The sequence below is a fragment of the Symphalangus syndactylus genome, chromosome 3, assembly GCF_028878055.3.
Source record: "Symphalangus syndactylus isolate Jambi chromosome 3, NHGRI_mSymSyn1-v2.1_pri, whole genome shotgun sequence".
Taxonomy (NCBI): Eukaryota; Metazoa; Chordata; class Mammalia; order Primates; family Hylobatidae; genus Symphalangus; species Symphalangus syndactylus.
The window spans coordinates 144,158,447-144,184,577 of record NC_072425.2 but is presented as its reverse complement, the minus strand read 5'-3'; positions in this window follow the sequence as shown (position 1 = coordinate 144,184,577).

Genomic DNA, 26,131 nt, shown 5'->3' with positions numbered 1-26,131 from the left:
AACCAGCTCCCGGATTCATTAATTTTTGAAGGGTTTTATGTATCTCTATTTCCTTCAGTTCTGCTCTGATTTTACTTATTTCTAGCCTTCTGCTAGCTTTTGAATGTGTTTGCTCTTGCTTTTCTAGTTCTTTTAATTGTGATGTTAGGGTGTCAGTTTTGGATCTTTCCTGCTTTCTCTTGTGGGCATCTAGTGCTATAAATTTCCGTCTACACACTGCTTTGAATGTGTCCCAGAGATTCTGGTATGTTGTGTCTTTGTTCTCGTTGGTTTCAAAGAACATCTTTATTTCTGCCTTCATTTCATTATGTACCCAATCGTCATTCAGGAGCAGGTTGTTCAGTTTCTATGTAGTTGAGCGGTTTTGAGTGAGTTTCTTAATCCTGAGTTCCAGTTTGATTGCACTGTGGTCTGTGAGACAGTTTGTTATAATTTCTGTTCTTTTACATTTGCTGAGGAGAGCTTTACTTCCAACTATGTGGTCAATTTTGGAGTAGGTGTGGTGTGGTGCCAAAAAAAATGTATATTCTGTTGATTTGGGGTGGAGAGTTCTGTAGATGTCTATTAGGTCCACTTTGTGCAGAGCTGAATTCAATTCCTGGATATCCTTGTTAACTTTCTGTCTCGTTGATCTGTCTAATGTTGACAGTGGGGTGTTAAAATCTCCCATTATTATTGTGTGGGAGTTTAAGTCCCTTTGGAGGTCACTCAGGACGTGCTTTACGAATCTGGGTGCTCTTGTGTTGGGTGCATATATATTTAGGATAGTTAGCTCTTCTTGTTGAATTGATCTCTTTACCACTATGTAATGGCCTTCTTTGTCTCTTTTGATCTTTGTTTGTTTAAAGTCTATTTTATCAGAGACTAGAATTGCAACCCCTGCCTTTTTTTGTTTTCCATTTGCTTGATAGATCTTCCTCCATCCCTTTATTTTGAGCCTATGTGTGTCTCTGCACGTGAGATGGGTTTCCTGAATACAGCACACTGATGGGTCCTGACTCCTTATCCAGTTTTGCCAGTCTGTGTCTTTTAATTGGAGCATTTAGCCCATTTACATTTAAAGTTAATATTGTTATGTGTGAATCTGATGCTGTCATTATGATGTTAGTTGGTTATTTTGCTCGTTAGTTGATGCAGTTTCTTCCTAGCCTCGATGGTCTTTACAATTTGGCATGTTTTTGCCGGGGCTGGTACCGGTTGTTCCTTTCCATGTTCAGTGCTTCCTTCAGGAGCTCTTTTAGGGCAGGCCTGGTGGTGACAAAATCACTCAGTGTTTGCTTGTCCGTAAAGTATTTTATTTCTCCTTCACTTATGAAGCTTAGTTTGGCTGGATATGAAATTCTGGGTTGAAAATTCTTTAAGAATGTTGAATATCAGCCCCCACTCTCTTCTGGCTTGTAGAGTTTCTGCTGAGAGATCAGCTGTTAGTCTGATGGGCTTCCCTTTGTGGGTAACCTGACCTTTCTTTCTGGCTGCCCTTAACATTTTTTCCTTCATTTCAACTTTGGTGAATCTGACAATTATGTGTCTCGGAGTTGCTCTTCTCAAGGAGTATCTTTGTGGTGTTCTCTGTATTTCTTGAATCTGAATGTTGGCCTGCCTTGCTAGATTGGGGAAGTTCTCCTGGATAATATCTTGCAGAGTGTTTTCCAACTTGGTTCCATTCTCCCCGTCATTTTCAGGTAAACCAATCAGACGTAGGTTTGGTCTTTTCACATAGTCCCAAATTTCTTGGAGGCTTTGTTTGTTTCTTTTTATTCTTTTTTTCTCTAAACTTCCCTTCTCGCTTCATTTCATTCATTTCATCTTCCATCACTGATACCCTTTCTTCCAGTTGATCGCATCGGCTACCGAGGCTTCTGCAATCTTTGCGTAGTTCTCGATGCTTGGCTTTCAGCTCCATCAGCTCCTTTAAGCCCTTCTCTCCATTGGTTATTCTAGTTATCCATTCATCTAATTTTTTTTCGAAGTTTTTAACTTCTTTGCTATTGTTTTGAGTTTCCTCCCGTAGCTCGGAGTAGTTTGATCGTCTGAAGCCTTCTTCTCTCAACTCGTCAAAGTCATTCTCTGTCCAGCTTTGTTCCGTTGCTGGTGAGGAACTGCATTCCTTTGGAGGAGGAGAGGTGCTCTGCTTTTTAGAGTTTCCAGTTTTTCTGCTCGGTTTTTCCACCATCTTTGTGGTTTTATCTACTTTTGGTCTTTGATGATGGTGATGTACGGATGGGTTTTTGGTGTGGATGTCCTTTCTGTTTGTTAGTTTTCCTTCTACCAGACAGGACCCTCAGCTGCAGGTCTGTTGGAGTTTTCTAGAGGTCCACTCCAGACCCTGTTTGGCTGGGTGTCAGCAGCGGTGGCTGCAGAACAGCGGATTTTCATGAGACCACAAATTCAGCTGTCTGATAGTTCCTCTGGAAGTTTTGTCTCAGAGGAGTACCCGGCCAAGTGAGGTGTCAGTCTGTCCCTACTGGGGGGTGCCTCCCAGTTAGGCTGCTCGGGGGTCAGGGACCCACTTTAGAAGGCAGTCTGTCCGTTCTCAGATCTCCAGCTGCGTGCTGGGAGAACCACTACTCTCTTCAAAGCTGTCAGTCAGACAGGGACATTTAAGTCTGCAGAGGTTCCTGCTGAATTTTTGTTTGTCTGTGCTCTGCCCCCAGAGGTGGAGCCTACAGAGGCAGGCAGCCCTCCTTGAGCTGTGGTGGGCTCCACCCAGTTCGAGCTTCCTGGCTGCTTTGTTTACCTAAGCAAGCCTGGGCAATGGCGGGCGCCCCTCCTCCAGCCCCGCTGCTGCCTTGCAGTTTGATCTCAGACTGCTGTGCTAGCAATCAGCGAGACTCCGTGGGCATAGGACACTCCGAGCCAGGTGCGGGACACAATCTCCTGGTGTGCCGTTTTCCAGGCCCATTGGAAAAGCGTAGTATTAGGGTGGGACTGACCCGATTTTCCAGGTGCCATCTGTTACCCCTTTCTGTGACTAGGAAAGGGAACTCCCTGACCCCTTGCGCTTCCCGAGTGAGGCAATGCCTCGCCCTGCTTCAGCTTGCGCACAGTGCACTGCACCAACTGTCCTGCACCCACTGTTTGGCACTCCCTAGTGAGATGAAACCGGTACCTCAAACAGAAATGCAGAAATCACCCGTCTTCTGTGTCGCTCAGGCTGGGAGCTGTAGACCGGAGCTGTTCCTATTTGGCCATCTTGGCTCCACAACTTCAGCAAAGTCTCAGGATACAAACTCAATGTACAAAAATCACAAGCATTCTTGTATACCAATCAAAGACAAACAGAGAGCCAAATCATGAGTGAACTCCCATTCACAATTGCTTCAAAGAGAATAAAATACCTAGGAATCCAACTTACAAGGGATGTGAAGGACCTCTTCAGGGAGAACTACAAACCACTGCTCAATGAAATCAAAGAGGATACAAACAAATGGAAGAACATTCCATGCTCATGGGTTGGAAGAATCAATATCATGAAAATGGCCATACTGCCCAAGGTAATTTATAGATTCAATGCCATCCCCATCAAGCTACCAATGACTTTCATCACAGAATTGGAAAAAACTACTTTGAAGTTCATATGGAACCAAAAGAGAGCCCGCATCGCCATGTCAATCCTAAGCCAAAAGAACAAAGCTGGAGGCATCACGCTACCTGACTTCAAACTATACTACAAGGCTATAGTAACCAAAACAGCATGGTACTGGTACCACAACAGAGACATAGATCAATGGAACAGGACAGAGCCCTCAGAAATAATGCCGCATATCTACAACTGTCTGATCTTTGACAAACCTGACAAAAACAAGAAATGGGGAAAGGATTCCCTATTTAATAAATGGTGCTGGGAAAACTGGTTAGCCATATGTAGAAAGCTGAAACTGGATCCCTTCCTTACACCTTATACAAAAATGAATTCAAGATGGATTAAAGACTTAAATGTTAGACCTAAAACCATTAAAATCCTACAAGAAAACCTAGGCAATACCATTCAGGACATAGGCGTGGGCAAGGACTTCATGTCTAAAACACCAAAAGCAATGGCAACAAAAGCCAAAATTGACAAATGGGATCTCATTATACTAAAGAGCTTCTGCACAGCAAAAGAAACTACCATCAGAGTGAACAGGCAACCTACAGAATGGGAGAAAATTTTTGCAACCTACTCATCTGACAAAGGGCTAATATCCAGAATCTACAATGAACTCAAACAAATTTACAAGAAAAAAACAAACAACCCCATCAAAAAATGGGCGAAGGACATGAACAGACACTTCTCAAAAGAAGACATTTATGCAGCCAAAAAACACGTGAAAAAATGCTCATCATCACTGGCCATCAGAGAAATGCAAATCAAAACCACAGTGAGATACCATCTCACACCAGTTAGAATGGCCATCATTCAAAAGTCAGGAAACAACAGGTGCTGGAGAGGATGTGGAGAAATAGGAACACTTTTACACTGTTGGTGGGACTGTAAACTAGTTCAACCATTGTGGAAGTCAGTGTGGCGATTCCTCAGGGATCTAGAACTAGAAATACCATTTGGCCCAGCCATCCCATTACTGGGTATATACCCAAAGCACTATAAATCATGCTGCTATAAAGACACATGCACACATATGTTTATTGCAGCATTATTCACAATAGCAAAGAGTTGGAACCAACCCAAATGTCCAACAACGATAGACTGGATTAAGAAAATCTGGCATATATACACCATGGAATACTATGCATCCATAAAAAATGATGAGTGCATGTCCTTTGTAGGGACATGGATGAAACTGGAAAACATCATTCTCAGTAAACTATTGCAAGGACAAAAAACCAAACACCGCATGTTCTCACTCATAGGCGGGAATTGAACAATGAGAACTCGTGGACGCAGGAAGGGGAACATCACACTCTGGGGACTGTTGTGGGGTGGGGGGAGGGGGAAGGGACAGCATTAGGAGATATACCTAATGCTAAATGATGCGTTAATGGGTGCAGCAAAACAACATGGCACATGGATACATATGTAACAAACCTGCACATTGTGCACTTGTACCCTAAAACCTAAAGTATAATAATAATAATAAAAAACAACCTATGCTCAATCCAAACTGAATTACTCGATTTTCCTTCAATTTGGTCTGAATTTTCATGGCTTGGATGGTGCTGTGTCTTCCCCATGGAATGACTTTTTTCCTTTGCTATGTCAAATCCTATCTATCCAACAAGACCCAGACAAAACACTCCTCTCTTCGATCAAACTTTCCCTGAATACACACCTCTTACCCTGCTGCCAGCTGAAAATAATCTTATCTTGCTCTGCCCTCTCTTTGCACTCCATACCTACTCCATACTGCACTCTCATTTCCTATCCTGTATTAATGTTATTTCTGTATGTGTTTTATCCTCCCTTTTAGATCTGAAGTTCCCCAATGGTGGGAACCACAGTTGGATTCATTTTTATACCCTGGTGGAGCCAACCACAGCGACTAACAAAGAAGACTAATCAGGTGTTCACAAAATGAATGGAATGATGACAGCAGTAATGACGACAATGAAGATGATGATGAGCAACTACCATTTAGGAAAGGTTTACTGTGTGTCCACAAACCTACAAACCTACTCTTGGGTTCCTTACACTGCTCATTACATTGAATCCACTCAGCAAACCTTTGCAAGAAGCTACAGTTACTACCTTTGTTTAGTAGATTACAAAATTGAGGCTCAAAGATGTCCAATTACTTACCCAAAGTTACATAGCTAGGAACAGGCATAATAAGGATTCTAACAAAGTTATATTTCTTCAGAGATAATACTAAGAACTATAATAATTACCTTGCTTACCTTCTTTCTTGTCCTCACATTCCCATAATTTTAGGAAAGCACTCCTACAAGTTTTAGAATTATGAAGCCTCTGAAGAAAACTTTCAGACTCCTTTTTTTCCTTTCCTCTTTATATTCTTTTTCCGTCCTGTGTTTCAAAAATAAGGCTTTTAACAACCACTTAATGAAAGGACATTTGTGGTCAATTCTGACCAGAGCAAGACTAAGAGAACAGTTCCTGCTGTGCAGATACATAGCTTTGATGCATACCGAGTTCTGGCTGAGTTAAGTGCTTTCAACTTCCCTTTAAAAGGAGTTATTCCCACGGGATTCTATTTAAAGCCCTGCAGATATTCACAAAAGCAGACAGCACGAAGCAGCACTGCATCCCTTGAGGATGGCAGGAGAGGAGGGGAGCCCCAAGTTCCTCTCTTATCCCATAAGTCAAGTTGACACAGTAAGCCTTGTTGCAGAGTGTGGATGCCTGAAAGAAATGGGTCTATGTTCACAGCAGCCAGTGGTCTAATGAGGAGACCCATGGTTACATATGATTAGGGGCCAAAATGGGTGATTCCAATAAGCTGCAAGCAGAATAACTGGGGAAGGGGAGTTGAAATTATTTTTTAAAAATTAGTCTGGAGTCTAGTGTAAGTTAGGGATGTTATGCTTAGCATGTGGGATTACAGGATTCTGGAATCTCTGAGCTCTCTTCAACTCAGCTTCCAAAGATACAATGGTCCTTAAAGACCATTCAAAAGCAAGCAGAAGCAGTACAATCTGGGGGGTTGTTAAAATGGTATGGGCTTCATTTCCGTTAAAGGTCTTAATGCATAGATGGAGAGTTAGGATCTCAGTCATTTCTTGACTTCCCCTAAACTTTCTTGCTCTGCTGTATCCCAGTGTCTCACTTTTCACTGGGTTCACTTTTTAATCCAGGGTGCCATTTTCTTTGTCTTCTGTATGTCCTCAGCTATTTCTCCTCATACTCTCCATACATGAACACAACACATGGACTTATACTTCATGGGTGCTTAGGAAATACTTACGGGGGTGATTTGGCAGAGACAAATCTGTGTCCTTAACACATAGTACATATTCAATAAAGGCTGACTGGAATGGAATGAGGAGTGTATGGTCAAAGAAGAGTCTTTGGAAGCTCAATGAGCTCGGTTGCCTGATTTTGGATAGCTGTTTTGCCTTGGAAAGAAGGCATCTATTTCCAAATTTGAAGCATAAATTCCATTTAATCAGTGGCATGAACTAGATGGCCACAGCTGCTATTTCTTGCAGTGGCCAAGGGCCTTGGGGGAAATGGCGCCAGTGAGCAGGGCTGAATCAGATGGGCAGGGAATGGAGTGTGGTGGGCACGGACAGGCTCTGCAGCCCTCGCTCCACTTGGTGGATTTTGCCCCTCATGGAAATGATGTCAGAGATGCAGAGACACATAGCTCCTGGCACTTTGGCCTTTAGATTCTGCCCAGGAGAGTCTTAGAAGCCCAGTAAACTTTCATTTTAAAAAAATTATCTAAAAGAGGTACAAATACACGAAGAGGATCTATGAAGCAGTAGAGTTTAGTGGACTAAACATAGAATTTGGAATCAAAAGCCTGAGATTAACACTTGGCGCCATCTTTACACATCAGCCTTGCACCCTTGGGCAACATCCTTAATGGCTGAGAACCTTAGTTTTCTAACATGTTAAATGGGAATAACAATTCTGGTTCTACCTACCTTTACAGCATACTGTGGTTAAAACATGAGTTCATAGATAGATAAGTGTTTGGCAAAGAGTAAGATATTATATAAATGCAGATGACTTAACAAATACTCACCAAAAAATAACCCTATTGGGGACTTGCTTATAATGTCATTCACACACATCTCACAGTACCTCTGTACAGTTAGCATTACCCCAATTTACATTGGAGGAAACTAAAGATACTTATTATTTGCTAGCAATCACACAGCTCACACATCTGGATTTACAATACCTTACTATCTTTCAGCCCTTTCCCATCTATTTTTTTGTCTGTACACCAGCATAAATGGAGCCAATGGCCCCTCCTCTATCTAATTTTCCCCGTGGTTAATGTATGAACTTAATGTTTGAAACTGCAACATGATTACCAGCCTCTGAAATGCTAGGCTTGCTTGACATTCAGGCATGATTCACTCAGCTGTAAGGCATTATTTTAGGCTCTGTGGAAGATTTCAAAATGTATTAGCAGCAGCCTTTTCCCTCAAGGAGCTTACATTTGAAGAAGGAAGACAAACTGAGAAAAATTATTCATAACACCACACACCACAGGGAACCACCATCACCTGTGGTATTGGATGTTTACTATATTCACTATATGCCAAACTCTCTTCTCAGCATTTTACGTAGACCGATTGCAGAAATAAATGAAGACCACTGAAACAATAAGCAATTTATTCAGAGCTAGCTATAGTGAGGGAGTCAACCACCACCACTGGTGTTTAGCAGAGACAGATATAGGTGGAGGGAAACCTTTGTAAAGAAAACAAGAGAAGGCCGGGCGCGGTGGCTCACGCTTGTAATCCCAGCACTTTGGGAGGCCGAGGCGGGCGGATCACGAGGTCAGGAGATCGAGACCACGGTGAAACCCCGTCTCTACTAAAAATACAAAAAATTAGCCGGGCGTGGTGGCGGGCGCCTGTAGTCCCAGCTACTCGGAGAGGCTGAGGCAGGAGAATGGCGTAAACCCGGGAGGCGGAGCTTGCAATGAGCCGAGATTGCGCCACTGCACTCCAGCCTGGGCGACAGAGCGAGACTCCGTCTCAGAAAAAAAAAAAAGAAAAGAAAACAAGAGAAGGCTTCAGGCGTGTCCTACTTGGAGATTGTTGGTGTGAGCAAGCTGGTGGCCGGCTAACTGAAACAGGACACCTATGTTACTGGCTAGGGGAGCATAATTGCCTTTTTCTGGTTGGTGCTGGCTGGAGGTCAAAGCAAAAATTAGGGAAACAGTCAAGTACTGATTTGGGGCCAAGATGTAATCGGTACCTGATCACTTCCCTAGTTTTTGCTTCGACTTCCAATCAGGACCAATTGTACAAAGAATGTGTCTTGGCTGCCTGGCCTCATTATTGCAGATTGTGGGTCAGAATTCTATTTTTATTAATGATCTGGCCATTGTCTGTTTGTATATTGCAGTCTCTCATAATTCATTTAAGCATTACAATAACCATATAACATAAATACTAGGCTATCCAGAGAAAACTGAGGCACAGAGGGATTTATTAACCTGCCCAGAGTCATACAGTTAATAAGAGGCAGAAACATTATTCTAGCCAGAGAGTCTCTTCCAGAACCCATATCCTTACCCGCTACACAAATAAAGTTAAATAGAAAAAGAGAAACAACATAAAAAGAAATGAGCAAAGGACCTGAGCAGCGAACTTACAAAAAAAGGAGTGCAATAACTCTTAATATAACAAAGGATGCTCAGACGCAATCAAATTAAGAGAAACAGAAAATAAAATTACAATCAGGTATTGTTATTTACCTATCTGGTTGGCAAATATAAAAAAGTTTGATGATACATAGTAGGTGAACTTGTAACTTGAAAAATAGTCTATAAAAAGAAATTTAATAACACCTATCAAAATTAGCGTTATCACTTCTTGACCCAACAATTTCATTGCTAAATATTTATTATACAGACATGCTCACACATGAGTGAAATGACATACCTACGAGGATATTTCATTGTCACATTTATAAAAGCAAAAACTGGGAAAGACTGACATGACCATAAACAGTGGGCTGGTTAATTTATGGTACACTCATAATGGCAGGAGTCTATTGACACCACATATGCCACGTGCAGGAGTCTATTCACACCACATGGGCCACATGGAAGAACCTATTCACACCATGTGTACCACATACATGAGGCTATTCACACCACATGTGCCACATGCAGGAGCCTATTCACACCACATGTACCACATACAGGAGCTTATTCATACCATGCGTACCACATGCAGGAGCCTATTCATACCGTATGTACCACATAGATGAGCTGATTCATACCACATGTACCACATATATGAGCCTATTCACACCACATGTGCCTCATGCAGGAGCCTATTCACACCACATTCACCACAGACTGGAGCCTATTTACACCACATGTGCCCCATGTAGAAGCCTATTCACACCATGTGTGCCACATGCAGAAGCCTATTCACTCCATGTGTGCCACATACTGTTCTAGATGTTTTACATGTATTGACTCATTTAATCCTCATAACAATCCTATGAGGTGGGCGCTTTCATCTTACCATTACTAGATGTGTCAATCAAGGTATGGAGAAGTTGAGTTGTCCAAGGTCATACAAAACAGGATTTGAAATCAGGCAGTCTGCCTCGAGAGCCTATGTTCTTAAACCACCATGTTATGCTGACCAATCAACAGCTGTTAAATAAATGGCAAGGTTCTAAATGTCCTGATATATAATAATCTCCAAAATATATTATAAAGTGAGAGAAAAAAAGGGTGACAAGCTGTAGAATGGTACGTATGTGTTAATTCAATATATCCATATTTAATCCTATATATATACACACACACACATATATAAACATATGCAATATATATAGAATTCGTATATAGAACATACACAAAAGGATATACACCAACCTGGTAGGGGAGATGGGTAGCTGAAGGCCAGAGATAAGGAAAGACCATAAAAACTCATTTTTTAAATTTTGGAGCACAGACATGTTTTCCTATTAAAACACGATTGTCAAAATGTAATCTGCATGTATCACTTTCCTTCTGTAAATCCTTACATTGCTTCCTAATGCACTTAGAACAACCAGCTCCAAACTCCACAGCATGGTCAACGAGACATGCCCAAGCTACCCTGTTGTGTCTAGTCTGTGTAACTCTCCCTCTGGTTCACCCTGCCCCAGCTTCTTGGCCCTTCTTTCCTAGCTTAAACATGGCAAGCTCTCTCCCGCCTCAGGGACTTTGCCATGGATATTTCTTCTGCCTAGCATTTATTCTCCCATGTTTTGCAACTGATTGAAAGTGTCTCATCCCACAGACCAGAATTCAGCTTCCTGAGCATTCAATGAAAACATTTTTTTCCCTGGTCTCATTATTATCTATCCCGGTAGCCTGTTTTCTTTCAGTGTTTTTTAAGTCGCACTACTCACACATTGTAATTATTTTGATTCTTCTTTAATAGTGCCTTTTTAACTTTGTTATTTCCTTTCCAGAATAGGACTTAATGTGCCTTTTTTCACATGCTTCTTTTGCAACTAGCACAGTGCATGGCAAATAGTAGGTACTCAATAGTCTTTGTTTAATTGTTGAATTAATTAACTAATTAACTCTGTACTTCACATAGAAACAACCCCAGCATGTAAGGAGATTTGAAGCAAAGGATTTCCTTTGTCAGCCCACAGCACAAGAGGTAGGACACAGGATGCTATTCATAAGAAATCTTTCATTCACTTATTGAAAGGGGTCCAAAAATCATGAACTGAAGTCATTGCATAGTCTGTGGGGGAAAGATAAGTGCATAAGCTTTGAAGTTAGACTGGCCAGAATCAAATTCCTGTCCAGCTGTAAGTTATGTGGCTTTGGGTAAAAATTACTTAATACCTATGATATTGAATTACGTCATCTGCAAAATTAGGACTATGGAAATACTATGAGCATTGACTAAAATAAAATCTGTAAATCTTGCTTCATGGTAAGTCCTCAACTAATGGTAATTATAAGCACTTCCTCCCCCATCCCTTCCTAAGTGCACACATGGCTTCAGAGGCCAGACACAGGAGCTACTGATAGCAAAGCCCACACTAAGGCTTGGTGTCCTTGCAAGGGCCTGCAAAGAGAGTCTGTTCTTAAAGCCGTCTTGTTATTGCTGATGCTCTGGGCCTGATGATGATGATGGGGCAATGGAAAACCCTAAAGTATGAGAGTCCTTTCCCCACCTCAGGTCCCATTGTATTCTCCTTGCACTGCAGAGCTGCATTTCCATAAATAGTGCATTGTGTTCCAGCAGATTGCTATTTCATTAGTATTTCCCAGGTTCTGTTGTAGTAATAAATTTGGAGCACAATGACTGCATGTCAGGTCCTTTCAAATGCTTTGATTAAAGAGGATTTGGATGTCATTTTTTTTCTTATTCTTATTCATTTTCTCCTTGGGCTGTGGAACCAAAGTTGTCCGGATCTTATAAGGCAACAAGGTTATCCCTGACCTGCCATTTCCCTCCATCCCAGAAGATCAGGGAACTCAAGTGCACCCCAGAGCAGCAGGCTCAGGGATTTCAGGCAGGTCTGGGCACCAGGGAAAGCTGTGCCTGAGGAGAACTTGAGCCACTCGCACACAGGTCATGCTCCCCCTGACAGTCTGTTCGTCATGACTCAGTGGAATAATCAGAACAAGAAGCTCTCTGTGGCAGTGCCCTTGGAGATGGTGCCCTTCCAGCCCATCTGGAAGTATATAATAAAACAGAACTGAGAAAAGGGATGCTGAGATTTCCCAAATGGATTTGCTCAATGCTAGAGGAAGGATGTGAACCCCTGGTGGGCTGTTTTCCTAAATCCAGCTTCCGGCCCTTAAGACTTCTTCCCATCATTCCAGTAGGAAGAACTAAGTCAGGGAGCTAGCCAAAGAAAGAAAGAAAGAAAGAACTCTGCCAGCCAAACTCATCAGTCTGTCTTCAGACTCTGAGAGCGTGAAATGGAAATGGATGGTATCCAGTGAGCCTGCTCTGATTTTATTATTTCAAAATGCTGTGGACACAGATTAACTCTCTTTGCCTGGTATTTAGCTTTTTTATTTTTTTTCTTTCTCTTTCTTTTTCTAGGGAATGGGAACAAGATGCTCAGTGATAAATTCATTGGACAGCACGATGCCTCCATCACAACTCCTTGGCATGCCTCTCTCGTCCCTTCTGGACAGAAATGTTCCATCTCAGAGCCATGTCCCTCATTGAATCAACCCAGACACACTCCTTCAATGCCACCCCAAACAGCCAACTACACTCATCAGGGAGCAGGAAGGAGGCAGCGATAGCAGGGTGGCCATTCCTCTCCGTGCAAGGGCGGATAGCACACATCAATCTCCCAGCAGTCTGTTTCCCATCCTATCGGGATTTCCATCCACCTCACAGTGAGGCAGACAGGCTTTCTCTGGCAGTGTTCAGCTGCTTTGCTTCCAGCACCTCGAGGAACCCTGGCAGGAGGTGGGCCACCTAGAATGAGTGATGACACTGACCTACTCCAAACTGTAGCTGAGGGGAGTCACACTAACACTCCAGACACCATCTGTGCAGGACACACATGTCCAGAAAGTAGAGAGTTCATCCTGCAAAGCAGACGTCACAACGCCAAGGGTTAATGGGAAGAAGGCTGTGCTGGGCATCAAAGCACTTGAGGCCTCCTCCCTTAATAACAAATTCTCTAGAGTTATTGAGAGTATGTGCCAGCCTCAGTTTCTCCATCTCTCAAATGGACTGACTCCAAATTGAAAAAAAGAACATTCATTTTTATTTGACATTTATCATACATTCTTTTGAATCTGTTTTTAATATGTGCAATATATTCTCTTCCCAGGTAGCACAGTATAGTAAAACAGCAGAATAACAGCTGAGAATAACAGCTCAGCCATTTGTCAAATGACCTTGGACAATTTTTATTTTTTACTTTTTTGTGCCTCAGATTTCTGTTATTAAAAGGGGATAAGAATTATCAATGCTGGACCAGATGAGATGATGATTTGAAATAGCCTAAGGTAGATATTCCAAGCAGAAGCTACTTTTGTTACTAACGTGCACTGAGGAACTGATTTTACATAAATTTCCAATCCCCTTTCATGCCTAGCCAAGTGTCGGTATATTGTAGACGCTCAGTAAATATTTGCTAATTGTTACACTTTCAAACTTCAAGGCAGAATAGAACTGTACCCAATAATGGTGTCAGTCTTGCAGAATGATTTTATAACCCCGTCAGTTTGAGAGAGCTAAATGGAGCTAAAAATGTTCACGTCAAGAGCTGTAGTATCCAGGCCACTAAAACATTTGATTTTCTCCTTTTCTCCATCAAGTGCCAGCATGTGAGTGAATTCATCTCTATTCTCCATTTTGATGTCTGTCTTGATGCGAAACCCATTCTGGGAACGAGCTGATGACACCCAAACTGTATCCTATTAACACATCTTCCTTTCAGAAACTGCTGCTATTTTACAAAATGCCTTTGGGTGTGTTGCAGAGAAAATGCCTGCGACAAAGGAATTCAGGGTTTGATCAGAATTGTTTTCCTTAGGACTTCTTTTTAGGCACCACAGGAAGTTTACTCTGACAACAGATTGACACAGTTATTGGTGATTTTCATTAAAAATCTTCTTGAAGTATTGCTTCTGTTACTCCCCAAACCTCTGGTCCCAAATACTGTTCCTGAGGACAGGAGCCACACAAGCACTCTTGTCCTGGAATGTGCCCTGTCCAGCTCCAATCCCCTTGCTGCCAAGGCTTTGACAGCTTCATAAGGGTTGGTTTATTTCCTGGGCCCTGAATATTCCTGGCCAGTGAAGCTGGGGCCATTTTGCCACCATCTGCAGGTTTAGCCTTACCCCAGCCTCTAAGACTGATTCTGTTCCTAGGCAAGAGGAATACAAGTTCCCTGATTCAGCACCAAGCCAGTGTTTCTGCAATTTCCGTCCTAATACACACAGTCTGTAAATCAGTGACCTGCATTATCTCAGTTATTCTTCTCAAAAACCCTAAAAATAGGTAGTTGTATAATTCCTATTTTAATTTTGAGAAAACTGAAGCTTAGACAGGAGAAATATCTTGTCAAGTTCCCATAGCCAGGAAGCCAATCTGTCAGACATGGAGCCTTTGATTTTAACTGCACACACACCACAGCCTCCCAGCCCTGCCTCTGGTTGTCCCGTAGCAGTTCTGCATGATACCAGTCCTCAAGACGGAGTTTCGCTCGTTGCCCAGACTGGAGTGCAGTGGCGCTATATTGGCTCACTGCAACCTCCACTTCCCAGATTCAAGTGATTCTCCTGCCTCAGCCTCCAGAGTAGCTGGGATTACAGGTGCCCACCACCACATCAGGCTAATTTTTGTACTTTTAGTAGAGATGGAGTTTCACTATGTTGGCCAGGCTGGTCTCAAACTCCTGACCTCAGGTGATTTGCCTGCCTCGGCCTCCCAAAGTGCTGGGATTACGGACATAAGCCACTGCGCCCGGCCAAGACTGCATTTCTTGATCCTAATATCTATGCAGGGTGTTGCAGACTTTAATAAGCAAAGGAATTGGTGATTTGGGGGAATGAAAGAGCTTTATAAAGAAGTTGGCAGGGTGAGGTGAATTGAAAAGGGAATTCTAGACAGAAAAAAATGAAGAACTAGAGAGAAGAGGAGCACAATCATTGGGGGAACCTGAAGTCACCAGGCTCATCTAGCATCCAGTCTTCCATAGTTCCATCCTAATAACATCCTAATAACATGGCCAGGGCAAGATTTTTAAGAGAGGATGCTGGAGGTGGAGACAGAGCCTGACCACTTAGAACTGCAGGCCGCATAAAAAGAAGCCAGACGTGGGCTATCTGAGCAAGGAAAAACAGCCATAACTTAATGGCAAGATGCAAAAGCAAGCCTGGAACTTAACTAAGATCTACTATTTCAAGTTTCAAAATGAATCCAAGATCCAGTGTGTCTTCCCCAGGCAGGGTGGGCCAAGCCATGCCGTAGGTAACGCAAAGCTTCTGGCAGGGGAGCAATTTTTGGTTGAGACACTGGCAGTCATTCCTGGTGTCCAGCCCTGCATTCATCAGATTCTTACTGGTCTGTGACAAAACCTCACCTCTGTGATATCCCTGTCAATAATACCTACTAAAATTAATTTAAGAGAAAATATCAGGCAATCTCAAACTCAGGGACATTCTACAAAATAACTGCCCTGTACTATTCAAAATTGTCAAGGTCAAGAAACACAATAACAGCTGGGCAATTGGTCTAAAATATAAGAGACTCAAGAGAGACAACAACCAAATGCAATGCATGACCTTGGTTTGGATTCTAGATCAAGGAGGAGAAATTGCTATAAAGGACATTATTAGAACACTTGATATGAGACTATGGCCTGTGGATTAAATAATTGTTACTTAATATTGATGTTAAATTTCTTGATTGTGATAAATGTAAAAGACTATCCTCGCTCTTAGAAAACATATACTCTAGAATTTAAAGCTAGAGGGGCAAATGTCACCAACTTACTTCCAAACAGTTCAGGAAAAAATTATATATAAATATGTAGAGAAAAAATAATAAATCAAACAGGGCAAAATACAAACCACAGTGTATTTGAGTTTGGGCAAACGTACTATTTCTTGCAACTTTTATGTAAGTTTGAATTTGCTTTTAACTGTCAGGCTGGATTTTATTTTGTTATTTTTTAAAAAGAGACAGAATCTTGCTCTGTTGCCCAGGATGGAACACAGTGGCACAATCATAGCTCACTGCAGCCTCAAACTCTTGGACTCAAGGCTCAGCCTCCCAAGTAGCTGAGACTACAGGCACACACCACCATGTCCAGCTGTGTGTTTGAAATTAATACCAACATTTTTATTTATATAAAAAAAACCTTGAGACATATAAAATTGCGGTTCTTTAATCAGCAATTTGTTGAAAGACAGACTTTCAAGCCCTATCCCAGACCCACAGAATCAGAATCTACATTTTAACAAGATCCTCAAATGATTTATTTGGATGCACATTCAAGATTGAGAATCTTTGCTGTATCACATCCAAGGCTAGGTACCTGGTTCTAGCTATCAGGCATCTCAACCACAAATCATCTACATGCCATGTCCCAAAGTCCTATTCATTCCCAAAACACAACTCGGAAATCACCTTCTCTGTTAAAATGTTTCTTATCTCTGCCCACAGCTTTTTTTCCAGACGATTGTGCTGTATTCAGTGTTTTCCACATAAATTTTTATTGTCACACATTATACTAAATTTCAGTTTCATTTCTTTAGTAAACTGAGAGGTATTCTTTGTTATATCCTTAACACTGGATCAGGCAAATACTAGTGCTTGAGAAACTTTTGAGAGTACATGAATAAATAAATAAATATTTAAATGAATAAACTCTGCGTTTTCAACCTGCATGTAATATTCATGCCTCCCAAAAAATACTCCTGGAGTCGCAGAATGGACTACAGGTAATTCAGGTTTGAGCAGATACCAGGAGGGAACAAAGGAGCTGGTGGGAGGAGGAGTCACAGCACACAGACGTTCAGCCTCTCATCCAACATCGTTCCAATGCACAACAAAGATAGCTAGTTTCAAATTTCCTCACGATTCTTAGCAGTTGTATAATTTCTCACTGGCTTTATGACCCAGTAAAGCATTGTTACAGTACCAACGCATGGGTCATGTCCCCTTGCCACAAATTGGGTGAGTGTTGTGAAAATACACTAAATAACAAAAGCTAATCTTAGCCAATATAATGGTCAAATCACAGTTATTAGGGAAAAAAGAAGAAAGGCCAAAGTGGCAGATATGAGGACAGGCGTGTTTGAAAGCACGTGGCATTGTTATCCTCAAGACAGCTCTTTCAGCTCCGGCAGGCGCTGGTGGAGACACAGGACAGGGCATCAGAAAGCTCGAGTAACTGAAAGGAAAGGCGAGGCTTTGGTTTGGGAAGAATGATCTCCTCCTCTTGTCTTCAAATGCACAATAAGGAATGGATTTATAATGAGCTGTTTCTATCCAAGAAGTAAAGCAAATCTAAAAGAACCCACTAGTTACAATCCAGCCTCCCCGGTGCTTTCAGTGAAAGGATAATTTGAGATATCAAACTGAAACATCCATGGGCTACGTAAGGCTCTGTGGACTCCAGGTCTTTCAACACAGACAAGGTCTGCTACCATCGTACTTGCAGAAAAAATATTTTATTTTAACTCAACGTGTGACTTTTAAAGAATTCCCCCAGGAACAAGGTTTTGCCAAAAACCAGAGCTTAATTTAATGAGGGCGAAAAGTTTAAGAAAGAAATACAAAACGAAAGTCCTGAAAGGACAGAAGAGATTTGGAGCGGTAACCTGTGCCCAACTAGTTGAAAAATATCAGCAGTGGCAGTGGACAGATTCAGGCCATTATGAGGTTCTGGGCATCTCAGGGACATTATCTTCAGCCTGCTGCATGTTCAGGAAGCATCTCAAATGAGTAAAGCAGAGCCATGCAGAATTGCTTGAGGGCATGTCTTTTATTTATTTTAACACCTACTATGTGCCGGCTAACTTCATTTGAGTCTGTGAGGTAGGCACCATAACCACTTTGCAGATATGAAGGCCGATAGAGGCTAGAGTTATCTGTCCAAGAATAGACACACAGTTTTTAGAAAGGTCCCAGTTTCCAGCTTGAGGGAGGCCACAGCAGCCCTTGATAAAGCTATCTCTGGCCGGGCACGGTGGCTCACGCCTGTAAACCCAGCACTTTGGGAGGCCGAGGTGGATGGATCACGAGGTCAAGAGATCGAGACCATCCTGGCTAACACGGTGAAACCCCGTCTCTACTAAAAAAAAAATACAAAATATTAGCCGGGCGTGGTTGCAGGCACCTGTAGTCTCAGCTACTTGGGAGACTGAGGCAGGAGAATGGCCTGAACCTGGGAGGCGGAGCTTGCAGTGAGCCGAGATCGCACCACTGCACTCCAGCCTGGGCAACAGAGCAAGACTCCGTCTCAAAAAAAAAAAAAAGCTATCTCTGTTTATAGAGTAATCACATCACATCTCTTGGTACCCCTTCCTACTCACTCTCTGCACTGCTTTGTCTGTCTGGCTTGCAGATGCCTGCTGTGAATCTTCACGTTGCACTTATTTGCCTATCTCTTATAAATTTCTCCTGTTTTTCTCCTCCTTTGATTCAGTGCCCACCTTAATTTATGACGTGATTTCAATTCCTTTTGGTTTAAACAGCAACAGCCAAGAGCCCAGGCACCCAGCTCCTTTCTCCAGTCCTGGTTCCCAGAGCACCAACTGAGAGACAGCGGGTTCCTAGTCCACAGTAAGTCAGGATTTCAATCCAGATATCGAACTCCAAAGCTCAGGTTCATTTTTGTGCCATTCCTTTTTGGACATGTGGGATTTTGTTTCCAAAGAAAGAACAAGAAGAAGCTCAGTTATGCTAAGTATGCCAAACAGGAATCAGATTCTAACAATGTTTTGAGAACTTACATTTTGACACCATTGATTAGCAATATGGGATTACTCAAACATTGGCAAGCCTGAAAATTACCTTGGTTCCACTTATGGAGAAAGAAAATCTGGGGCCAGGCACAGTGGCTCATGCTTGTAATCCCAAAACTTTGGGAGGCTGAGGTGTCTTCATGCTTGCATTTCTCTTTTTGGAGGTTCTGGTCCACTGGGCTCCCTCAGGCAGGAGGAACTGCATTTCGCAAACAAGCCATATCCTTGCTGGGTCTGTTGTCTGTGTGTTTCCTGGGGAAACACAGGGTTGTGCCTGCCCACAGAGTTCAGACAGAAGCAAGCCCACTGGACTGAAAGTTCTAGCAGGTATAGCGCATCTAACTACAAGAGGCAGGGTTGGGTGGAGTTGCCTGTTCTGCTGTTTGGGTGTTTCCAGGGCAACAGGAGGCTGCACCCCTTGGCAAATTCAGGCAAAAGCAGGATAGCTAGGCTGGAAGCTCTAACAGGTACAGCTCACCTGGCTACCAGTGGTGCAGGTGGGTGGGGCCACCCACTCTGAAGTCTGCATGCTTCCTGGGACAACAGGAGGCTGTACCTACAGCTGAGTTCCCACAGAAGTGGGACTACTGAGCCAGAAGTTCTAGCAGGCATTGCCCACCTAGCTGTCAGTGCCAGGGGTGGGTGGGGTCATGCACCCTGCCATCCAGGTCTTTACCAGGACAAGAGGCTGCACCCTCCAGCTGAAGTGGGACTCTTCCCACACAGAAGTGGGACCACTGGGCCAGAATTTCTAGCAAGCATTATCCACCTGGCTACCAGTGGTGGTGGCAGGTGGGTTTACCAGATCTGCTGTCTGGGTGTTTCCTGGGACAACAGGAAGCTGTACTCTGCTGGTGAGTTCATACAGAAGCAACACCACTAGGCTGCATGCTCCAGCAAGCATTGTCTACCTGGCTACCAGCTGTAGGGGAAGGTGGGGTCACGTACCCTCCCATTGTCTTTCCTGAGATAACAGGAATCTTCACCCTCCAGCTGAGTTCATACAAAAGCAGGACTGCTGGGCTGGAAGCTCTATCTTGTGTTGCCTGCCTGCCTTCTAGTGGTGGAGGTGAGTAGAGTCACCCATCCTGCCATCTTGGTGTTTCCCAGGACAACAAGAGGCTGTGCCCTTCTGCTGAGTTCCCATGAGAGTGGAACCCCTGCACTGGAAGTTGTAGCAAGCATTGCCTCCCTGGCTACCAGTGGTGGGTGTGGGTAGAGTGGCCAGTGAGTGCAGTTCAAAGCTGGACTGTTGGGCTGGAAGCCACCAGCTCCGACTGGCAAGTGGAGATGGAGCAATCTTATTGCTGCCAGGCACCACAAGTGTGGCCTCTATTGGGTCAATGGTACCAGTGCTTGTCTGCTCCAGCACCGGTCTCCTTGGATTCAAAAGTTGCTCCTGCAATATGTCCAGGTAGCTCTCTGGCTCAGGCTAGAAGTACTGTCAGAGAGTGCAGGAGAGCCAAGGGAATTCTCCCATTCCCAGTCTTGCACAGGTGCCTGTGGAGACTGTGAATGTCCCCAGGGGTCTCATTCACTCACTCCTTCCCATGTTGAAGAGTTTCTCTGGCTTCCAAATGAGCCCAGAGAGGCCAATGTCCAGCTTTGCTCCTCTTTGCTCTCTGTGGCTTTTGCTGCCTTGATAGATCCTGACATCGTTTCTCATATGATTGGGTCAGTGTTCACTAGTCTTCTTGTTTCCTCCCTGGGAGAGCAGCTCCTGTGAGCTGCTCTAGTCTGTCATCTTGTCCCCAACTTTTAAAAAATTTTTTAATTTCTTTGGTAGAGATGGGGTCTCACTATGTTGCTCTGATTGGTCTCAAACTCTCAAATGATCCTCCTGCTTTGGTCTCCCAAAGTGTTGGGATTATAGGCATAAGTCATCATACCTGGCCTAGGAGCACCTGCTTAACCTACTTCAGAGAAAGAAAAAAAAGCAGGTTTTCCAAAAATTGTACATTACATGTTTTAATGATTTAAATATTCTTTTATTTATTTTTAGTTCTAAGGAGATAACTGAAAGTTTTGATTTGCACAGTGCTATGTGCTGAATATTTATGATCCCTGAAAATGTATGTTGAAATCCTAACCCCCAGCTAACGGTATTTGGAGGTGGCGCTTTCATACTGCCCAAAGCAATTTGCAAATTCAATGCTATTTCTATTAAACTACCATTGAGATTCTTCACAGAACTAAAAAAACTATTTTAAAATTCATGTAGAACCAAAAGAGAGCCCTAATATCTAAGGCAATCCTAAGCAAAAAGAACAAAGCTCAAGGCATCATGCTACTCAATTTCAAACTCCACTACAGGGCTACAGTAATCAAAACAGCATGGTACTGGCACAAAAACAAACACATAGACCAATGTAACAGAACAAAGAGCCAGAAATAAGGCTGCACACCTATAACTATGTGATCTTTGACAAACCTGACAAAAATCAAGCAATGAGGAAAGTATTCCCTATTCAATAAATGGTGTTGAGATAAGTGCCTAGCCATATGCAGAAGATTGAAACCAGACCCCTTCCTTACACCATATACAAAAATAAATTCAAGATGGACTAAAGACTTAAATGTGAAACCTTAAACTATGAAAACCCTGAAAGACAACCTAGGCAACACATTCAAGACATAGGAATGAGGAAACATTTCATGACAAAGATGCCAAAATCAAAATTGAGAAATGGGATCTAATTAAACTAAAGAGCTTCTGCACAGCAAACTATGAAGTGAACAGGCAGTCTACAGCATGGGAGAAAACATTTGCAAACTATGCATCTGACAAAGTTCTAATATCCAGCACCTATAAGGAACTTAAACAAATTTACAAGAAAAAAGCATACAACTCCATTAAAAAGTGGAGAACGGACATGAACAACACTTTTCCAAAAAAAAAAAAAAAAAAAAAAAACATACACATGGCCAACAATCACATGGAAAAAAAAGCTCAACACCACTTACCATGAGAAAAATGCAAATCAAAACTACAATGAGATACCATCTCACACCAGTCAGAATGACTATTACTAAAAAATAAAAAAATAACAAATGCTAGCAAGCTTGTGGAGAAAAAGGAATGCTTATACACTGTTGGTGGGAGTGTAAATTAGTTCAAACACTGTGGAAGACAGAGCGGTGATTCCTCAAAGACTTGAAAACAAAAATACCATTTGACTTGGTAATTTTATTGCTATGTATATACCCAAAAGAATGTAAATTATTCTATTAAAAAGACACATGCGTGCATATGTTCATTGCAGTACTATTTACAATAGCAAAGACATAGAATCAACCTAATGAGGTCATGTCCTTTGCAGGAACATAGATGGATCTGGAGGCCACTATTCTTAGCAAACTAATGCAGGAACAGGAAACCAAATACTACATATTCTTATATATAAGTGAGAGCAAAATGACAAGAACACATGGACACATAGAGGGGAACAACACACACTGGGGCCTATTGGAGGGTGAAGGATGGGAGGAAGGAGAGGATCAGGAGAAATAACTAATAGGTACTAGGCTTAATACCTAGGTGATGAAGTAATCTGTAAAACAAACCCCCATGACACAAATTTAGCTATATAGCAAACCTGCATAATGTACGCCTGATCTCACTTATATGTGGAATCTAATCAGGCAGCATTTTTCTTTCTATGAAGTTTCCCAGCACCATTTATTGAACAGACTATTCTTTCCCTATTTTGTACTCTTGGTGACCTTACTGAAAATTAGTTGACCATGTATGTCTGGGTTTATTTCTAGGCTCTCTGTTCTGTTTCATTGGTCTATATATCTATTTTTATGCCAGTAGCACACTATATTGATTGCTACAGCTTCCCAATATTGTTTGAAATGAGGAAATATGATGCCTCCAACTTTGTTCGTCTTTCTCAAGATTGTTTTGGCTATTCAGGGTCTTTTGTGTTTTCATATAAATTTTGGAATTCTTTATTTCCATGAAAAATGCCATTTGAATTTTGGTAGGCATTTCACTAAATTTGTATATTGCGACTGGGCATGGTGGCTCATGCCTCTAACCCCAGCACTTTGGGAGGCTAAGGCAGGTAGATTGCTTGAGCCCAGGAGTTTGAGACCAGCCTGGGCAACATGATGAAACTGTCTCCACAACAAATATGATTAGCCAGGCATGGTGGTGTGTGCCTGTAGTCCCAGCTACTTGGGAGGCTGAGGTGGAAGGATCCCTTGAACCCAGGAGACAGAGGTTGCAGTGAGTTGAAATTGCACCACTATGGTCCATCTTGGGTGACAGAGTGAGACCCTGTTTCAAAAAACAAATTGTATATTGCTTTGGGTGGTATGGACATTTAAACAGTATTAATTTTCCAATCCATGAACATATCTTTCCATTTATTTATACCTTTTTCAATTTATTTCATCAATCAACATTTTCTAATTTTCTAGTGTGGCAGATCTTTTACTTCTTTGGTTAAATTTATTGCTAAGTATATTATTCATTTTGGTGCTATCATAAATGGAATTGTTTTCTTGATTTCCTTTTTGCATAGATTGTTATTGCTGTAAAGAAACAAAACCAATTCTTGCATATTGATTTTGTATCCTGCAAATATACTAAATTTGTTTATTAGTTCATGTAGGGGTGCTTTTTTATTTTGGAGTCTTTAGTCTTCTACATATAGGATGACGTCATCTAAAATAGAAATAATTTTACTTCTTTCTTTCTTATTTGGGCGCCTTTTATTTCTTTTTCTTGTCTAATTACTCTTGCTAGTACTTCCAGTGCTAGGTAGAGTAGAAGTGAGGAGGATGGGCCTCCTTGCCTTCTACCAGATCTTTCAGAAAAAGCTATCAGTTTATCCCCGTTGATTACATTATCTGGGAGTCTTTCATACATGGCTTTTATGGTGTTGAAAAAAATTCTACACAAATTTGGTTGAGAATTTTTATTATGAAAGGATGTTGAACTTATTCTGTTAATGTCCTTTATCACATTTACCTATATATTTTAAACCAAACTTGCATTCTAAGAATATATCCCACTTGATCATGGTGTATAACTTTTTGATGTGTTGTTAAATTTATTTGGCTAGTATTTTTTGAGAATATTCACATCTATGTTTATCAGAGATATTGGCCTGAAGCTTTTATTTTCTTTCTTTCTCCTGTCTTTATCTGGCATTGGTATTGGGGTGATGCTGGCCTCATTAAATTAGTTTGGAAGTATTCCTGGTCCTAATATTTTTTGAAAGAGTATAAGAACAATTGGCATTAATTTTTCTTTCAATGTTAGGTAAAATTCAGCCATAAAGCCATCTGATACTGGACATTTCTTTCTTGGAAAGTTTGCCCAACAATTTGTTCTGGTTGTATATATATTTTTTTGTTTTGTTTTTGTTTTTTGTTTTTTGAGGCAGAGTCTCACTCTGTCACCAGGCTGGAGTGCAGTGGCACGATCTTGGTTCACTGCAACCTCTGCGTCCCCGGTTCAAGTGATCCACCTGCCTCAGCCTCCCGAGTTCGGTTGTATATTTCTTAATTCCTTCTTGGCGGGTTGCACGTTTCTAAGAATTTATTTGTTTCATCCAGGTTATCCAGTATGTTGGCATATAATTATTCAAAATAACCCCTAATGATTCTTTTCATTTCTGTGGCATCCATGGAAATGCCTCCTCTTTCATTTCTGATTTTATTTATTTGCCTTCTTTTTTTCTTAGTTAGTCTAGCTAAGGGTCTTCCAATTTCTTTGTTTTTTTAAATAACTGGCTTCCTTTTGGCAATCTAAGGCTCTGGTGCTGTGCTCCCACTATTTTTTATAATCTGAACATCTCTTTTTGAGTTACTGAAATGAGTTCTGTGAAAAATGCTCAAAAGTCATCTTCTCTATGACGTTTTCTCTAATTTTTTCCTTCTTCTGCACTGTTTAGGAAGGCTTGTTTAACTCTATTTATCCCTGATTATTTTGTCTTGAGTTGTACTTTTTTACATCATGCCTGGGCTTCCACTGGATGGTGAGCAAGTGGGTGCAAAGATCCCTTCCCTCCCTCTCCTCCATTTTCCTTCCTATCCATATATTAGAGAAAAATCTTCTTCTGTATGCTGGTGCTGGGCTTGGCCTCAGGAATGAAGACACAATAGGGTCCTGAGTTTAAGGAGTTCAATTGTTGTTGGGAAGAGTCTCGTACATTGAAAATTCTAATGCAAGGTGATGAGGGATATAGTAGATATTGATTTGAGTTTTATTGGCTATTATAGCAAAGTGCTTCATCTCTGTATTGGGGTTCACTATAGGAAAGTAAAGAATACACTATTATAAAACTTATTCTTTTTTTTCTTTCATCCTAACCCACAACTCTTGTGAATTAAAAGAAAATCTTTTCTTCTTAAGGTATGTTTTTATTTTTGTTCATCTCAAAATACTTTTTAAACTCCCTTTTCATTTCTTTTTTGACCCAATGTTCCTCTTGTATTTTGACTAACAAGGCTCTACTCTTCAAATTTCACCTCCATGAGCTCCCTTGAACCAGTATTCTCAACACTGAACACCTGTGCAGATAACAGCTCTTTGCTATGTAATTTAAGTTGTCTTGCAAATTTCCTTATCTCTTTTAGTGAATGTCTGGTCTTTCCAATAATGTTAGAAAAAATGTGGCAGCAAACTCCATGTTTTGTATTTCTTTATGTATGACCCTACATGAAATAGAACTAAGCAAACAGTAAGAATTCAATAATTTTGTGAGGTTAGAAATAATAATAAAATATTTATGCAATTATAAATTCAAATGTATCACATCTAATACTCAAACTAGGACACCTACGTTATTATAAATTACTTCATGATTCTGAAGAAGAAACGGCAGTTAAACTAAGAAATTGACTTGAGGGGCTGCTGTATCATAATTTAAACATACATTTTCATTTTTTTTTAAGTTCTGCTCTTTCCTTTTCCCTTCTCCTCAATGTCAACTAAGAATGTCCTGTGCTCTCCTTTCTCTGTTGATTGGTAATCAAATATATTGATGTGTCTGCTTCTCTGCTCTCATGAACTTATCTTCTGAGCTACAAAGCCTAATTTTATCATGTTC